A 17,443-nucleotide genomic window follows, 5' to 3' on the forward strand; every position below is an offset into this window, starting at 1 on the left:
ATCCCAGCACTTTGGGAGGTTGAGACAGGTGGATCACTTGAGGTCAGGAGTTCGAGACCAGCCTAGCCAACATAGTGAAACCACATCTCTACTAAAATTACAAAAGAATTAGCTCGGCGTGGTGTGGGTGCCTGTAATCTCAGCTAGTAGGGAGGCTGAGGAAGGAGAATAGCTCGAACCCAGGAGGTAGAGGTTGTGGTGAGCCGAGATTGCACAACTGCACTCCAGCCTGGGTGAAAGAGGTAGACTCCGCCTCAAAATACACACACACACACACACACACACACACACACACACACACACACACGGCATTACGCTATAGAACGGAAGAGGCCAGAAAGGGTTCATTCTTAGAAGCTGCTGAAAAGCCAAGTGCTTTTTTAGGGCAGTGTTTGGGACACATTTAAAAAATTTATATATATACACATATAAATTTTATATATATATACACACACACACACATAAATTATATATATACACACATATAAATTATATATATATATCAATGTGTATGTGTGTTTGTGTGTATAAATTATCCATGACTCATGTCCCAAAGAAAATTATTGTTGATGTTTTCCCTGTTTTCTTCTATTTGTGTTTTTTAAAGAACATTATATAACATGCTTTTTGATATGCTTTTATCAACAACATCATAAGCATCTTGCCTGCTTCTTTTAAATAATTATTAAATAAAGTTTTTCATTTAATCTTAATTCAGCTAATCATTCTATGGTACATTTGGTAAATTCTTAATGACATGAGAAATATATTTTTTAAAATAGGATGCTTCTCTCCTTATTTATTAGATTATTTCTGTAAGTTAGAGTCCCAAAGTGGGATTACTGGGTCAAGTGTTACATTTTTAAGGCTTTTAATCCATTTTGGGGTCAAGGAGAAACCCTTCTTATTAAAGCTCTGTCGAAGCCAGGAAATAATGCTAAATTTCCTAATTTGCCCTATGTCACTGCTTGCTTTCTGAACTTAAATGAACTTTGACTTGGCCACAGAATTAAAGTTCTGATTTCATTCATTCATTTACTCACACAAGTCTAGGTGTCAGGTGCAGTGCCAGATGCTGAAGATAAGAGGCCAAGCAAAAGCAGAGCCCCTGCTCCCTTGTCCTGAATAGCATCTGACCCAGAAAGACCCTGATCTGCTTGACAATAGAGTTGGATAAACCCATTTGAAAGCATCTATTTTTCCCAGAGACTCGATGCTTGAATGCTGACTGTCTTCTTCTGGTTTTGTTTTTCTAAGTTTTTCTGATTTTAAAGAGATGACCATTCTACATTTGATTTGAAAATCATTCAACTGGAGCTCTGGACACAAAACTAAAACATTTTGTCTGTGCCTGTGCAAAGCATTTCGTGTGGAGCCTCATGGGCCTAGCAGCTGCTGCTTCCTTTTACTAATTGGGAAGCACTTGGATTTCTGATAAATAATTGAAAGTGTACTCGGGCAAGTTTCTACAACAGTGTTAAGGGCAGTGCCTATTTTACTGTTCTCTGCATTGAGGAGTAAAGCCCTTGGTTTTATGATGCTACTTTTCTGACCTCGTTGGTACTCTTAGCTTCATGTAAAACGTTTCCTTTTTCCTTTTTTGTGATGATGACTGGGTGTGAGAGGTGCCATGTTGAAATGGCTTCCCATTAGGGTTAGAAGAACAAATTCTGTGATCAACAGGAGTAACTGTCAGATCAGCTCTCTGATGATGAAAGCATGGCAAGTTATCTGGGGAATCTTTTGTGTAAATTACTTGAGTCTTTGAAGTCAGTGCAGACTTTTTATTGTAATTATGTGAATCATGAAGTCCTGATGACTCCCAGTGGATCTCAGTAAAGAGTGACTAATAGATCGGGGGTCATTTGGTTAAGTTGGGGAGAAAAATCTGCGCAACTAAGGACAAGGTTTGAAGTGATCCCCATCTGTGAGCTTCTGGCAAACGCTGTCTCCTCCTGTCACTGAGGAGCTCTGATGCAGCAGGGCCTGCCTCCCCATCCTGATGGGAAGACAGATCCAGACAGTTTGGCAGACTTGACCATCTCCAGCTTTGCCCCTTGCACCCTGGTGCCTCCAATGGTTAATGTTGTCATGTCAAGAGAGCAGAGCCTGTGTCTGAGCAAAGCAGATGATGGAGTGCTTGCGAGAGGCAGTGCTTTGTGTCAACCATGATGTCATTTGAGAGGGCCACCCAGTCCAGATCCAAGCTGTGCTTTTCATGATGTCACCACTAAAGTCACTGGACTATGAATCAGAGCCGTATCTCTTATGCTAACTTCTTTTGTTAATTGGTAGTAAGAGAGGAAAGAGGCTCTGAGGATTACAAAATACCTTACTCTTCAGCAACATCATGGTGTTTCCTGTATGAGGTCTCACATCTTTCTACCTTTCTCCTGTCCTTCTTCCTCTCTGTCTCCTGCTTTCCTTCTCTCTCTCTTCTTTATTTAAATACATTTGCTTTGTAAATTTTTCAGAGCATTTATCACTTCAGAACATAAATAGGATGTCTAAAATACATGATTTTTAAAATGCAAATTTATCAAAGGATCCTGCACAGGAAGATAGTGCTACAAGGTGGTTTGATGTCTAACAATGTGCCGTCGAAGAGCTAGAAGCCAGCAAAGCCCATCTTTCTAAGAGAAATGTAGCATCTCTTGCAATAATTCCGTTGGGCCCCTTCTGTCTGTGGGGCTCAGTGCAAACATGCTACCATGAGATGAGCTAAAAAGCAAGCTTTCAAAATGAAGTCCCCGAGAAGTGTGATCTCTAGGGCCCCAGTTGAGGTACTCTTCCTATGGCCAGGCTGGAAGCATATTTCAGCTCTTAGCAAGCTGATTTCGTTTCTACCTGAAGAAAGATAAAGAATTTGCTCAGGAAATGTGAGCCCCTTTTCCCAGGCCTCATTCCTCTCAAACTGATGGACAGGTATGGAAGGAATGTGTTTGTTGGCAGGAATTAGATAGTGCCCAGGCATAAATGGCAGTCATGTTCTTTTCCTCCCTCTCTCTGCTTTGGGGGAAATATGTGGTAGGAGGGGATGCTCCGCAGGGAGAGGGTGTACAGAACAAGCGATCTCAGCTTCAGCCAGCTGCCATTTGTCACTGGATTCTGACAATGGCATCTGGCTCAGTGCGTGTGGAAGCCCGAAAGTTTACCCTGACTCCCACTGGTCACTCGACCTTCACCATGAGGCAGGTGAAGGCCGAGTGACCAGTGGGAGTCAGGGTAAACCTTGACTGTGAGTCAGGAACAAGCTCTCTGGATATATTTTCTCAAAGAAGTGCATTTCTCCACCTTTCTGTTAGTAGGTCGTATCTCCATCCTAACTGTAAGACTTGGTGATTGCTTTGTGTTTGCTTCCAGTGAGGAGGCTTTCCATGGCACGCCGGTGGCTAAGACAGGAATTAGAAAACCTAGTTAACCTGAAGTTCCAACCATAAGATTGGCCAGATGTATAATAGGTCAAGAGAATGCTGCATTTCTGTTTCAAGGGATGCTTGAAATATATATTAGCTCATCCGTGAAGAGGGCAGGATAGAACAGGCTAAAAACAAAGGCCATGAAATAGAAAGTACAGTAGAATACCGCATTAGTATTCTCCATATGTATTCATTTTAAAAAGAAGAATAGAAAACATCACAACCAGCATTTAAATAGGGATGATCTCTCGGTAATATTATTGGTAATTACCTTTCCTTTGAGGTTTCTCTGTTTTCCAACTTTTTTCCTTGAAAAGATAAAGATTTAATCTTTCTTTGGATGGCTTTTAATCACTCTCGTTCTAGCAATCTTGACCTATAGCCATGTCTACATCTGTACTTCTCTCTGAGTTGCTGTGTACAGCACTGCACCAGCACCTACCTTAGAAAGGGTGAAGAGGGATCTGCAATCAATTCCTTCTTTGATCTACTCATTAAGTCATCCCTGACATGGGTCAGTGTCTGCCCAGAGGAAAGGAAGCTCTTTTCCAGCTTTCCCCAAAGGAATGTCTTGATCTGATCTACACAGTGATGCTGGATTTGCTCGCAGCAACCGTGCTTGGCTATATGTGTGTGTATATGTATATAAGGGGACTTCAAAAAGTTCATAGGAAGATGGAGTTAAAAGACAAAAGATAAACTTTAATTCCCAATACAAGCTCCATGGAAGTTAAGATACTTTTGCAAGCAATGATACCAGCTGTTCAGTCTATACCTAAAGAACTGAGGGTCCTGGGAATTTAACCATGCCATCTTTTTTACATTAACTGATGGTAAAAGGGAACCCTTTACAGATTTTAAGATAGGAAGTAAAAAGAAGTCAGAAGGAACCAAATCAGGACTGTTAGGTGGATACCTAATGATTTTCCACTGAAACTCTTGCACAATTGCCCTTATTTGATGAGAGGAAAGACCAGGAGCATTACTGTGGTGGAGAAGGGCTCTCTGGTGAAGCTTTCCTGGGTGTATTTCTGCTAAAGTTTTGGCTAACTTTCTCAAAACCCTGCCATATTAAGCAAACATTATTGTTCTTTGGCTCCCTAGAACATCAACAAGCAAAATGTCTGGAACACCCCAAAACCCTGTTACCATGACTTTTGCTATTGACCAGTCTGCTTTTGCTCTGACTAGGACCCCTTTCACTTCTTGGTAGCCATTGCTTTGATTGTGCCTTGTCTTCAGGATCATACTGGTGAAACCATGTTCCATCTCCTCTTTTCAATTCTTAGAAGAAATCCTTCAGGATCTTGATCCCACTTACTTAAAATTTCCACTGAAATCTCTGCTCTTGTCTAGGGCCTATTTGGGCACAATGATTTTGATTTTGGCACCTGTCAAGTAAAAGCCTTGTTCAACTTTATTTTTTCAGTCAGAATTGTGTAAGCTGAACAGTTGAGATTTCTGTGGCATTGGCTATCCCTTGTGCTGTTAATTATCAGTCCTTTTCAATTAGAGCACAAACAAGATTTTTTTTTTTTTTTTTTTTTTTTTGCAAATTGATATGGCTGGTTTACTGCTATGGGCTTCATATTCAACATCATCTCCTTCCTTCTTGAAATGAATTATCCACGTGTGAACTACTGACTGGGAGATGGGCACTGTCTGCATCAACTTTTCATAAAACATCAGTGATTTCACATTCTCCCGCTCAAGCTTTGCCATAAATTTGATGCTTGTTGCTCTTTGAATTTTAGCAGAATTCATGTTGCTCTCATAGAGGCTCTTTTCAAACTGATGTCTTCTCTTAGTACCTCGAACTAGAACCTGTTCAGATGTGTTGTAACAAGTTGGTACAAGTGGATTTTGGTGGTTTTTTTTGTAATAAACATTTTCCCTTAACTTTTTGAAGATCCCTCATATGTGTTTTCACATTAATAATTTTGACCATCTCAGATAATCACCATATTGTATTATAAAGAATATTTCTCAATCTACATGTATCAGGATTCTTTATACTCAGGTCTAGATTTTAGAACTAGCTTTCTATAGGGGTAGGTGAAGTTCAAGGGTTTTGTAGAACAATGAGCTGCTTTGGGCGTTTATACTATCCTGTTATGTGCCTAAATCCATATTTCCTAGGGATGGGTCTGGGCTGAGAGAAAAGCAAGAATATGTGATGTTGAAAAATCAGTAATACACATTGACCCGTGGAAGGCCCAAGTAACCCTGTGGTGCCAGTAGGATGCAGGGAGCCTTTATTATTCTAGGAGGTGGTGATGCTGTTACCAATAGCCTAAAATAAAGGGACACTGTGATCATGTGGCTATGTTCTGGGGTGAAAGATCCCCCTTTCAATCTGTATCTCTTTGTTGTTTGGGGGGAAGCTGCTATAGCTTGACAGAGGGAACAGCCCATAAGCCAGAAACACCTGGTAAACAAAAAGTGATGGAACCAAACGGCTCCCAGGGTTCTTTCCTCAAGTCAGAGAAAAGCTATGATAAGCCAAAAAATACTCCGGGTACCAGAGCCCAGGGCCTTGATGCATATGTGAAAGGCAGGGACCTTCCAGAAATAGCATCCCTCACCCTGGAGACTTGGATGGCCTTGTTTTAATTTCAGGGTTAGAATAATGACCATTTTATGAGCAACCAAATAGTCATTCTGGGTTCTCCTCTCAAGAGTGTGGTCTGAGACCTTGGGTTTTATAGTCTGAGTATGTAATAACTGACTGTGTTCCCAGTGATCTTGTGACAGCCTTCACTTTGAGTTCTATTTTAGAACACCCTCCTTCTGGGGACACCTAAACATAGGCCCTAATGAAATGGAATTTAGAAGGAGCATTGTCTGCAGGGCAGTCTGGGGCCAAGCTGGCCAACTCCTCACTCTGAGTTCAATGGAAAGCAACAGCAAGTTATCCCTACATTTTGGGGATGGTCAAAGGAGCTACCATTTGGTAAGCTGAGTGAGTGTCCCAGGGCAGCTTATGAACAACTGTGGAGTTCTCTGAGAAATCAGTCTAGTAATTGGAGTGTTGCATAGTGACTTGGAGTTGAGAAAGGAGCACTAAACTGGAATTCACAGCAGCTCCTGTGTAACCACATGTGCATCATTGTCATGGATACTGCCATCTCTGGTTCACGTCTAGGGTCCTTCCTGCTATTAAACGCCATGCGTGGCTTTATGCACAAGAACCGCTAGCTCAGGATACCTTACAGAAAGTTTTCTTTGCAAGAAGAAAAGCCTTCAAACCAGGAATAAGTGTTGATTGTCCCCTCTCTCTCATAAATGCCTCCATTTTTTTACTGATAATGGTATTTTTAAAATGTTAATAAAGAGATTGTTTTCACCTCACAGAATGGCTTCCAAAACTAAATACAGAGCAACCAGCAATATCAGAATGAATGATCCCTCAAATACTGGTTAACTATGGAAGGGGAACTCTTGGAGTTCTGAGTATTGACAGGATGGGGCTGCCTTGGTGCCAGTAAATGCTTGGGATAGACAGGACACTGGGTTCAGGGGAACCCTCTGGAAAAGTCAGGTGATCGCTGACTGTAGGGGCTGGTTCTTTTTGGCACCCCAGTGGCCAATGAGTCAAAAGCCACACAAACTATGCCATATGAGAATGTGACTTTAGCCCACTCTTGAATGAAATCCAGCAGAGATTCAGTCAGCTTTGACTCTCATCAGAGAGGTTTATGGTATTGGAGTTCCTGAATTTCATTCTGTGTCTTTGGAGTTAGGAAGTGAGGCTCTGGGTCACAGCTCCTGGGGTCTCCTAGAGGGAAGGTTCATGAGAATGCCTATACTGAAGAGTCCTTAAGGGCATAGACTTTGGAATGGTGCAGATCTAGGTTATAATCCTGGCCCTACTACACACTAGGTGTGTAAATTTGAGAAAGTTTAGTACTTCTCTAACTTTAGCCTCCTTATTGCTGAATGGGAAAAATACAGTATGTATGGTCCATGTAGTGAGCAGTTAGAAGAAAGAAAAGCAATCCCATGATAAATTCCCAAGGAATGGGGGCTAGGCTTATAAGAAAGGGTCTGGCATCAATCCTGTGAAAAAAATGCTAGAATTAGACCCAGCACCTCTAAAGCAGGAAGAAGGAGGCCGGCTGGATGTGGGATGCGGGTGGTGGGCCAATGAGTGCAGAGGCTGGTAAACCAAGACTATGATAGAGAACATAGAAGACCTGTTGGGGGCTGAGCACATGTAGGATGCAACTCTCAAGGCTGGGCATAGAACAGACATGCGTGCAAGGTGAAAGTCCTAGATCACTTGCTGTATTCAGTTCCTATTGCTGTCATAACAAATTACCACAGATTTACTGGCATAAAGCAACACAAACGTAGTATCCTAACAGTTCTGGAGGTCAGAAGTCCAAAATGGATTTCACTGGGCATGTTGGCAGGGTCACATTCACTCTTAAAATCCTAGGAGAGAATTCATTTCTTTGCCTTTTCCTGATTCGAGTCCACCTACGTTCCTTGGCTCAAGGCCCCCTCTTCCATCTTCAAGGCAGCAGTGAAGCATCTTCAAGCCTCACTCTCTGCTCTGTCATCACATCCCCTCCTTCTCCTCCGGGCCAAGCATGGAACTCTGCTGGACTAGACAGAAATCACATCCCTCCTACAGGATTTCTCCAAAGCATGTGTTCCTGGAGCAACTATATGAGGAAGATGGAGAATGCCTAGAAAGTTTGGTCCCTGTTGCTTTCCAGACTTACGCTATCACCCTGAAACTGAGTACTCTGACTATATATCAAGATCAATTGCACTTTCTGAAAGAATAAATGAAGTCTAATTTTAAATGGGAAGAAAGGTAGCACTCTTTTTATATTCCTACTTAAGATATCATTCTTGGTTCTGTTCCATTTTGCACATGGAGTAGGATTTTACATAGAGTCAAGGCTGGATTTGAAAGCTGATGAACGTAGCTATGAAGAGCTTTGATGAAAAGGGTTATTATTGGCCTCCCATCCATTGCCTTATCTTTTTTTATTCTTTAAATAATGTGACAAATGAGGGTTCTGATAGAATTGTCTTTGGTGTGTTTTCATGAGTTGACATAATTAAGAGCCATTTCCACTTGGCAGTGCTGCAAGAAAAACAACTTCCAGCCAGACAAACAAGGAAATTACTTAATTAGCAACTCAGGTGAGCACTTGCTCTTAAGAAAGACGTTAAAGTTGGAGGGAAGACATTGGAGGGAAGACAGGAGACCCACAGAGGCAGCGTGTCACGGTTGGGTGTTTAGCCAAAGACACATCCTTCTGTCCCTTTCCTCCTGTGTGAATCCTTTCTAACTATTCACCTGAAATTGGATATGGAAGGGCTCTGCTGCTGCTACTGCCACAGCCGCCCTGGTAGACAGAAAACGTCAATGTCAAGGAAAAATGATTGTGTGTTTGGTTCCCTCCAGTTCGCACAAAGTAAACATCAGCTGGCAGTTCCTTGGAGATAGATTAGCCACTATTTCATTCCCCTTGGTCCTTCCTGCTGGGTTAATTATTGTTCTGAACAATGGCAGCATTAATCAGCATGATAACAGTTTCTAGTCATTAACAGTATAATCAGGTTTTATGCATATGGAAGTCCCTCTATCAAACCATCATGAAGATCAGAAACTCATTCTAGGGGGTGCTCTTTCCTAGGAGACCCACAAGTGTCCAGGCTGGGGAACTGTTCCTTTGGGTGATTTAATTTGAATAGGCTCCAGGTGTCATCTGCGTGACAAGGCTGAAGAATTCTGTCTTGGTGGAACTCCAAGACTTTTGCTCTGGGTCAGAGTCTTTGACTTCTCTCTATATATATCAGCTTTGATGCTTTTAAAAGCTGCAGAGACAGTCCAAGTATCATGGTTTTAGTAGACAGATTTTGGATCCAGACGGGCATGGATTCAAACATGAGCTTCTGGACTAACCGGTCGTGGGAATTTGGGAAAAATTTAACACTTAGGAATAAATATAATCTATTTAGAACACTTTCACATAGTGCCTGGCACACAGTAAGTGGTCATAAATGGTAGTTTAAAAAATGAGAATACCAGGCCAGGCATGGTGGCTCATGCCTGTAATCCCAGCACTTTGGGAGGCCAAGGTTGGTGGCTCATGAGGTCAGGAGTTCAAGACGAGCCTGACCAGCATGATGAAATCCCATCTCTACTAAAAATACAAAAATTAGCTGGGCATGGTGGTGCATGCCTGTAACCCCACCTACTTGGGAGGCTGAGGCAAGAGAATCACTTGAACCCAGGAGTCAGAGGCTGCAGTAAGCCAAGATTGTGCCACTTCATTCCAGTCTGGGCAACAGAGTGAGACTTGATCGTTAAAAAGGGGGAAAAAATGAGAATGCCACTAAAACTGTAAAAAAAAAAAAATTTTTTTTTTTAAATTACATGACTCCAGCCTGTTTCTGGGGCTTTAGCAGCAAGGGTTGCTATTCCCTTCCTGGTCTCACCTGGCCTTTCAAAAGTTCAGGACCCCTCAAAGGGGCATTCGGGCCAGAGGCACCTTCAGCGAGTGTCACTAGAGAGACCAGTTCAAGAAGACCAACCATTGCATGGTCTTAGCTCCACCCCCAGGGCACACGTGTCCTCCATATACAACTCATAGAATGTAACGTACAACATAACTCATATAAATCCGAATACAAATTATTGAGGAAATACAGACTCTTTTATATGTAGGTATTGCAAATATACACATTTCAAAAAATTAAACAAATTTCTTTAGAGACGAGGTCTTACTCTGCTGCCTAGACTAGAGTGCAGTATTGTGATCAAATCTCAGAGCAGCCTTGAACTCCTGGGCTCAAGTGACCCTCCTGCCTTGGCCTCCCAAAGCACTGGGATTAACAGGAGTGAACCAGAACAGACCAGTCTGCTCACATTTCAAAAATATTCAAGTGGAAAGGCACACATCATAGAATCTGACAATCATAACATTGCTCTAGTGTGTGGCGCTGGGCCTATATGAGAGTGTCTTGTCTTTGTTATGCTAGCTCATGCTTAGAAAGTGCTGTGGGGTGTTCTTGGGTGTCATGTAAAGGGCCCAGGAGAGAACCTAGAGTTTTCAGATTTCTTCAGTCTACTTCTGACTTCATTGGCAATATTTGGCACTCACCTTGTATAGGAAAAACAGAGTTCTCCTTTTGAGAATACAGACCCCTTTGGGTCACAGGGAATAGAATTTATCATAAATCTGCAAAGAACGAGAACGCTGGTGTAGGTTGTGTGAGACTTTTTAAACAGAATTCTGGCAGACACCCTCCATTAGTCCCTAGAAAGCCTCCATTCCTCTTCCCCACATCAAACTTGAGGTGGAGCTGGGGTTGGCAGCAGCTCGGCTCGGCCATCGTGTCCAAATTCCACTATTTCTGTCCTGAATTTGCTTTTCCTGGCAGACTTGAGCCAAGTCCCAATGAAACAGCCATAGCTTTTCTAAATCACAGGCGAAATCGACTGGGAAAAGGTGAGGGGACAGGGAGGGGACCCGGGAGAATAGTGCACTGTGATTGCCACGGAGGGCCCGGTGATGGGGAAGTACAGTGGGGAAGCCATTCCGCATGATCTTTGCTCACTCACTTCCAGACTGGCTCTCGGCTCCTCAATCCGGAGGAGCTGGGCTTTTTATAGGCTGTAAGTCCATTGTGGAGTTATGTACCCTGGCAGTTAGTAAAGTGGTGTTTTCTCTATTTTTATGGGTGCCACAGGACAGCGCAGGCACACACACACACACACATTGGTTGGTACCTTCTCATGCCATGCTGCTTGTGATGAATGAGGAAAGACTGCCGCCCCCAGCCCCTTCACAGAATAGACCTGGGGCAGCCTCTGATTTGCCGCGTGTCCCTGTTGGAGCCAACCCCTTCCAGCCCCCTGTCCCCTGCCCCCTGCCGGATGTTGTGGGAGTGAGCGAGGGATGAGGATGAAGCCCTCCCTGAAGGGTTATGTAAATCTGAAAGGCTCTGTGGACTTTGAGGCTGGCCTAGGGAAACCTCAACAAATAGCGATGCCTTATTCTTTATTAGATTCCCTGTAAACAACTATGGCATGATTGTGGTGGAGTCAGAGGACACGAGGCTGCTTCATGCTTGAGGACTTTCCCCAGCAGTTGGAGCCTCTTCTCACGATGCAGCCCGGATTAGCCTGCTTCTCCCTCAGACCTCAACCTTTCACTGAGGGGAAGAAACACTTGTGGTGGAAGGAGGCCTAATTCACGAGAGGGTCATGTGCATGGACTGTCATCTTACCGGTGATGATAATAGGACTAGTCGCCTAGATCTTTCCGGTCAGCCGCCATGTTCCATCAGCACGCCTTTCATAATGTCCTCTTCCCGTCACTGACAATGTCTTTGGGCTTCTGGTTTTCTATCCCCAAATTCATCTCGAACACCATAACTAGGTCATGCATTCTGGAGAGAGATTTTGGTACTTTGCCTCCCAACATTCAAAGGCTCCCTGTTTCCAGGGATAAAGTCCTAACTTTGTATCCTGATATCCACATCCCTACACAGTGTGATCTCTGCCCAAGTCTGTGGCCTCCTGTCCTCCTCCTCTTCTGTGGGAACCTGACCAGAGAGCTTTTGGTCCTTCAGACACCTGCCTGCTCACCTCTCTGCCCAGAGGGCCCTCCCTTGCCTGGACGGCCCTGCAATAATGATCTATCCGTATCTTCATCTCTCACAGAGAAGTCCTGATAGCCTCAGTCCCAGGGAGTCTCTTGCCTTCTCTTTCTTTTATTTATTTATTTTTTTGAGACAGTCTCGCTCTCGTCATCCAGGCTGGAGTGCAATGGCGTGATCTCGGCTCACTGCAACCTCCACCTCCCAGTTTCAAACAATTCTCCTGCCTCAGCCTCCTGAGTAGCTGGGATTACAGGCGCCTGCCATGATGCCTGGCTAATTTTTGTACTTTTAGCAGAGATGGGGTTTTGCTATGTTGGCCAGGCTGGTCTCAAACTCCTGACCTCAGGTGATCTGCCCGCCTTAGCCTTCCAAAGTACAGGGATTACAGACATGAGCCACTGCGCCTGGCCTGTCTTTCTCTCTCTTTTTCTTTCTCTGAGCTCTATTAGCATTGGCAGGCTGAGAACTTGTCACTGTTTTATTATCTAGCTGGTTTATGTGCTTTACATAGAGTATCTACCCTGAGGGCAAGGACTGTTGTCCACCTTTTTGCAGGGTACACTGTGCCTGGTATGCAGGGTGGGCCTTGTCCAAAGTGGGGGTGGCCTTCCATGGCTGTCAGGAGCACCGCCTCAGGCATGAGGATTGGATCCCACCACAGGATGCAACCACAGGCGAGCTCCTTCATCTCTCTAGTCCAGAGTTTCCTCATTTGCAAGGTGAGGAGTGATGGCTCTTATTTTATAGAAATACTTATAAGGATTAAATTAGATACTCTGGTTTATACACTTGGCATAGTGCTCAGTGTATTATTATCGTTATCATCATCATTAAATCGATGTGTGTTGACGACTAGGAATTCTCATAACAGGATCCAGGGCCTTTCTGAGGGGCTGGACATTGGAAGCCCTCCCTGGCCTGGATTCTGTTAATGTGCCTGTGTCTCAGTTTCCTCGTGTGCAAATTGGGAGAACAGGATTACCTACTGCCCAGGGTTATCGTAAGAATTAAATATACGATGGCTGAAGAAAGCCTACGTTTAGGAAAGAAAGGCTTGGTAAATGAGAAAACCTTGGAATTCCGCTAATTGCTGTGGGTCAGCGGTCAGGAATCATGGCCTGTGTCACAGCTTGGGCTTTTCCTGATGGACTTATGCTGTTCCCCAGTCCCTGTGTTGAGTCTAGGTGGGGTGGGGCAGATAATCTTCCTTCTGGCTCTGACTTTACGTATTTCTGCTGATATGCCTCTCTTTACCCACTCGGTCCAGATCAGAGATGAGAAAAGCTTTGGGATTTTGGAAAATGATTCATATTCCTAGCTTAGAAGGTTGAGACCCTGCAAGTGACCGAGTTGGATGGGATCACCTGTTGCCCCCTAGGCAGCTCATCAGACCCCTGCAGACTTCTCCAGGAACATAGAGCACCCATGGAAATATGTACATTCTCTAAACTAGGATCCAGTGCAGACAGATTAGCATCCCTCCTTCAGGCCTCCCCTCCACTTCAGCAGCTTTATGCTGGGGTGATGATGTTTCTCTAACTGCCTAATTGGGAGATTTTAGCTGGAAAATTGCCATCATGTTCTTTTAAAGGGTGCCAGCAGCCCACGGCTGCCAGCTATGTCACTGGGTAATCCCAGCTCTGCTGCCATGGAGCCTGGGAGGACCCATCATCTTCCAGACTCCTTCCCAGGTGGTGAGATCAGGCCACTGGCTCTAAGAGGAAGTAACACCAAGGAGCAGGACAGAGGTGGTCCAGAAAGCAGCTGCAGGCACAGGTCTGTTTCTCTGCCTCCTCATGGCCCTACCCAGCCTGTACCACCGGGGAATGAAATGTCCTGAAATTACAGTCACACCAGGGCACCCTGGCCCTATGCTGTAGTGCTCAGCTCCGTGGACTCCCACTGCAGCCATCTTGAGTTTGCACCGAGTTTGGGGGTTGTTCAAGTAGAGAGAAATCTCACTGTCAAGGCTTGTTCCTAAGTTTGCAGGAGACAGTATAGGATAGTGCTGAGGAGTACAGACCTTTGAACCACGCCTCTTGCGTATATTCTAATCTGGGCTCTGCTACTTGCTGGGCAAGTTACCAACTCTCCTAGCTTCATCATCTGTAAAACAGGGGTGATAATACGAGCACTGTCCTCTGTTCACATATCAGGGGGCCCAGGCAGATGGAGGCTCTGGCTGTCTTTAACATGTGGCATCCAGAACCTCTTCTTGCCAGGTGGGCATCTAGCCCACAGAAAAAGAGAAGGCATAAACAAGTAGGTAGGAGGCTTTCTTAGAAGGATTGTGTCTTACTGTGGTCACACTCAGTTCTCTAGACCGTAGTCACGTGGTCCCAGCCTAGCTGGGTGCGGGAGGATGAACAATTGAGCTGGTGCTAAGGATGAACAATGTCTGCCACACCCAGAAAACCTCCCTAATCACAACAGCTGACGCTTATTGAATGCTTTACGTGTGCTCTGCACTGACACATTCACTTGATTAATTCAGTTGTTAAAAATGGCAGGATGATACTAGGCATACATTATAAATCAGAGAGGGTCATGGGAGGAGCCCAGATGGAACCTTCTAAAGGGCAGCTAAAGAGGATCCAGTGGTATTTATACACCCATGTGCAGCATCGCTACACCTAGCTACTTACATCGCCAAAAGGTAGAAGCAACTCGTGTCCGTCAGTGGATGGATGGATACACTGAAAGTAGTGTGGATAGACAATGAGATATTATTCAGCCATAGGAAGAATTCTGCAACACAGGCTGCAACGTGGATAGACCTTGAAGACAGTAAGCTGAGTGAAATAAGCTAGTCACAAAAATACACATGCTTTACGATTCTACTTATGTGAGGTACCTAGAGTAGAAGATTCAAAGGAGCAGAAAGTGGAATAATGGTTGCTAGAGGGGAAGGTAGGGAAGGGCAAATGAGGAGTTGCTGTTTAACGGGTACAGAGTCTCAGTTTTTCAGGACGAGAAGAGTTCTGGAGGTGAGTGGCGGTGATCGTTGCACAGCAGTGTGAACTTACTCAACACCGCAGAGCTGTATGCTTGAACATTGTTAAGATGTCAAATGTTATGCTATGTATGCTTTACCACAATGAAAAAAAATTGTCAACAATGGTTTGAGGAAGGGAATTTTTACAAATAGATGGGTGAAAGTGCCGATATGTGATGGCCAAACATGAGGAAGTAGCAACCAAAGGAAGCTACATCCACCCCCAGGCCTCGGGGGTGCATGGAAGGAAAGATTATGAGAACGAGTTGAGAGCTGTAGCTGTGGGAGAAGGGCCGCCCAACAGAAGCTGTGGCTTTTGGTACAGGAGCTGAGCACTTCCAAAGCACAGCCCAGCGGAGAGGAGGCAGGGGATAAATACCTGACTTCTGTCCTCTTGTCTTCTGATCTCCTGCTTGTGATTCCCATGGGGCGCCCCTCTCTAGGAGTCAGCAGCCAGGGGAAGCTGGTAATATAGTCCACGCAAGTCAGCCTCCCCAGGGCTCAGAGAAGGGCAGAGGGTGAAGAACAGACTTCGAGGTCCAGTAGAAAGTATGCCATCCAGCTACTGCCATTCCCATTCTAGAGATCAGGAAACTGAAGCAAAAATGAGGTAAAGTCACTCACCCAAGCTCACACCATTAGTGACCTGGGATGCTGACCCCAGAGCCTCCAGATGGAAGAAGGAGGAACTGAAATGTCATGAGGGTCTCCCTTGTGCCTGGCACTCTGCTCTCTCCTCTCTGATGAATGAGAAAAGAATCAGAGAACTTAATTAAGGAACGTGCCAAGGGTCAGGCAGCCAAGACGTGGCAGATCCAGGATTTTACTCCAAAGCTGCTGTCTTTCCATCAACTGCATGACCTTCAGGCTGAGAGCCCCCACTGTCAGCGCCGTTATCTCCAGCATTGGAGCAGGCACTGAGTGAGCACTGCTTTGTGCTGTGTGTCAGGACAAAGGGAGCTACTGTGCATAGCCCCGGAGCCTCTCCCGCCCCCACTCAGCCTCCAGGCTGGGGCACCTACTTTGTAACAAGCCACACTAAACATGTTCGTTCCCCATCAGCAGTCACCAGAATGCTAGTCCTGAAAGAGACATTCGAAACCATCTCTCAAACCCCCTCATTTGCTCTGGGTCTGAAGGACCCATCCATTGTGAGTTTAGATCCAGAGTTCCACATGGACTGGGCCCCTGGCTGAGGTATACTCTGAACTAGACACAGGGGAGACCCAAGATGCAGAGGATATCCCTAGATATCCAGTACACCATCCTCTCCTTTTCATCTGCATCACCATCCGCCAGACCCAGAGTACAAAACTACAGTACGCACTGGTCAAATCAACCTTCTGCCTTTTCTAGGGAATAGAGTCTGTTTGTTTGTTTGTTTATTTACTTATTGAGACAGAGTTTTCACTCTTGCTGCCCATCCAGACTGGAGTGCAATGGTTCTGTCTTGGCTCACTGCAACTTCCGCCTCCCAGGTTCAAGCGATTCTCCTGCCTCAGCCTCCTGAGTAGCTGAGACTACAGGCATGTGCCACCATGCCCAGCCAATTTTTGTATTTTTAGTAGAGACAGGGTTTTACGATGTTGGCCAGGCTCATCTCAAATTCCTGACCTTTGGCCTCCCAAAGTGCTGGGATTACAGATGTAAGCCACCATGCCCAGCCATGAATAAAGTCTGATGGTGCACAGACACACTGTTCCTTACCCATCTTCCGTGGCTTCTTTCATGTTATAATCACATAGTTGAGTATGGCCCCAAAGCCAAAAATATTTACCCTCTGATCCTTTACAGAAAAAGTTTGCTGACCATCATCTGTCCTAAGCCAACTCTATGAGTTCCCTAAAGCTGCTGTAACAAAGTAGGTGCAATGTATAATCACACAGTTCTGGAGGCTGGAGGTCCAAAGTCAGGGTGTTGGTAGGGTTGGTTCCTCCTGAGGGCTGTGAGGGAGGTTCTGTTCCAGGCCTCTCCCCTAACGCTGGTAACCCTGTGTGTTCCCTGGCTTGTGGAAGGCATTCCTCTGTACCCTACATCATCTTTCATTCGTGCATGTCTGTCTCTGTGCCCAAATTTCCCCTTTCCCAACACAGTCATATTGGATTAGGGCCCATCCTAATGACCTCATCTAAATTTGATCGTCTGCAAAGACCTGATTTCCAAATGAGGTCACGTTCACAGATACTGGAGGTTAGGACTTCAGTGTCTGTTTAGAAGATGCAATTCAACACATATCACCAGCCACATTATTTCTCCCCTGGACTATTGTAATCACTTCCTGACTGGTCTCTCATTTTTGCAGTATAGCCCACCTCACCCCAAACCCTTATTCTGCAACCAACTGTCTACTTCTCAGAATAATTATTTCACAATTCATATGGGATTGTGTCACCCTCCT

The 17,443-nt window shown here is 44.8% G+C and overlaps 1 protein-coding gene and 1 long non-coding RNA gene across 3 annotated transcripts in view; both read left to right on the forward strand.

Moving 5' to 3' along the window:
- Positions 1 to 17,443, forward strand: part of SLIT3 (slit guidance ligand 3) — a 627,330-nt gene that overhangs the window by 169,589 nt on the left and 440,298 nt on the right. The window lies entirely within an intron of this gene.
- LOC141582469 (uncharacterized) overlaps positions 1 to 17,443 on the forward strand; it is a 101,233-nt gene that overhangs the window by 6,651 nt on the left and 77,139 nt on the right. The window contains exon 2 of the long non-coding RNA XR_012515322.1: positions 19 to 17,443. This exon is cut by the window's right edge and continues 77,139 nt beyond it. This is a non-coding gene — a long non-coding RNA (uncharacterized LOC141582469). The remainder of the gene's footprint in view (positions 1 to 18) is intronic.

This window comes from Saimiri boliviensis, chromosome 20 (genome assembly GCF_048565385.1).
Source record: "Saimiri boliviensis isolate mSaiBol1 chromosome 20, mSaiBol1.pri, whole genome shotgun sequence".
In the NCBI taxonomy this organism is placed as follows: domain Eukaryota; kingdom Metazoa; phylum Chordata; class Mammalia; order Primates; family Cebidae; genus Saimiri; species Saimiri boliviensis.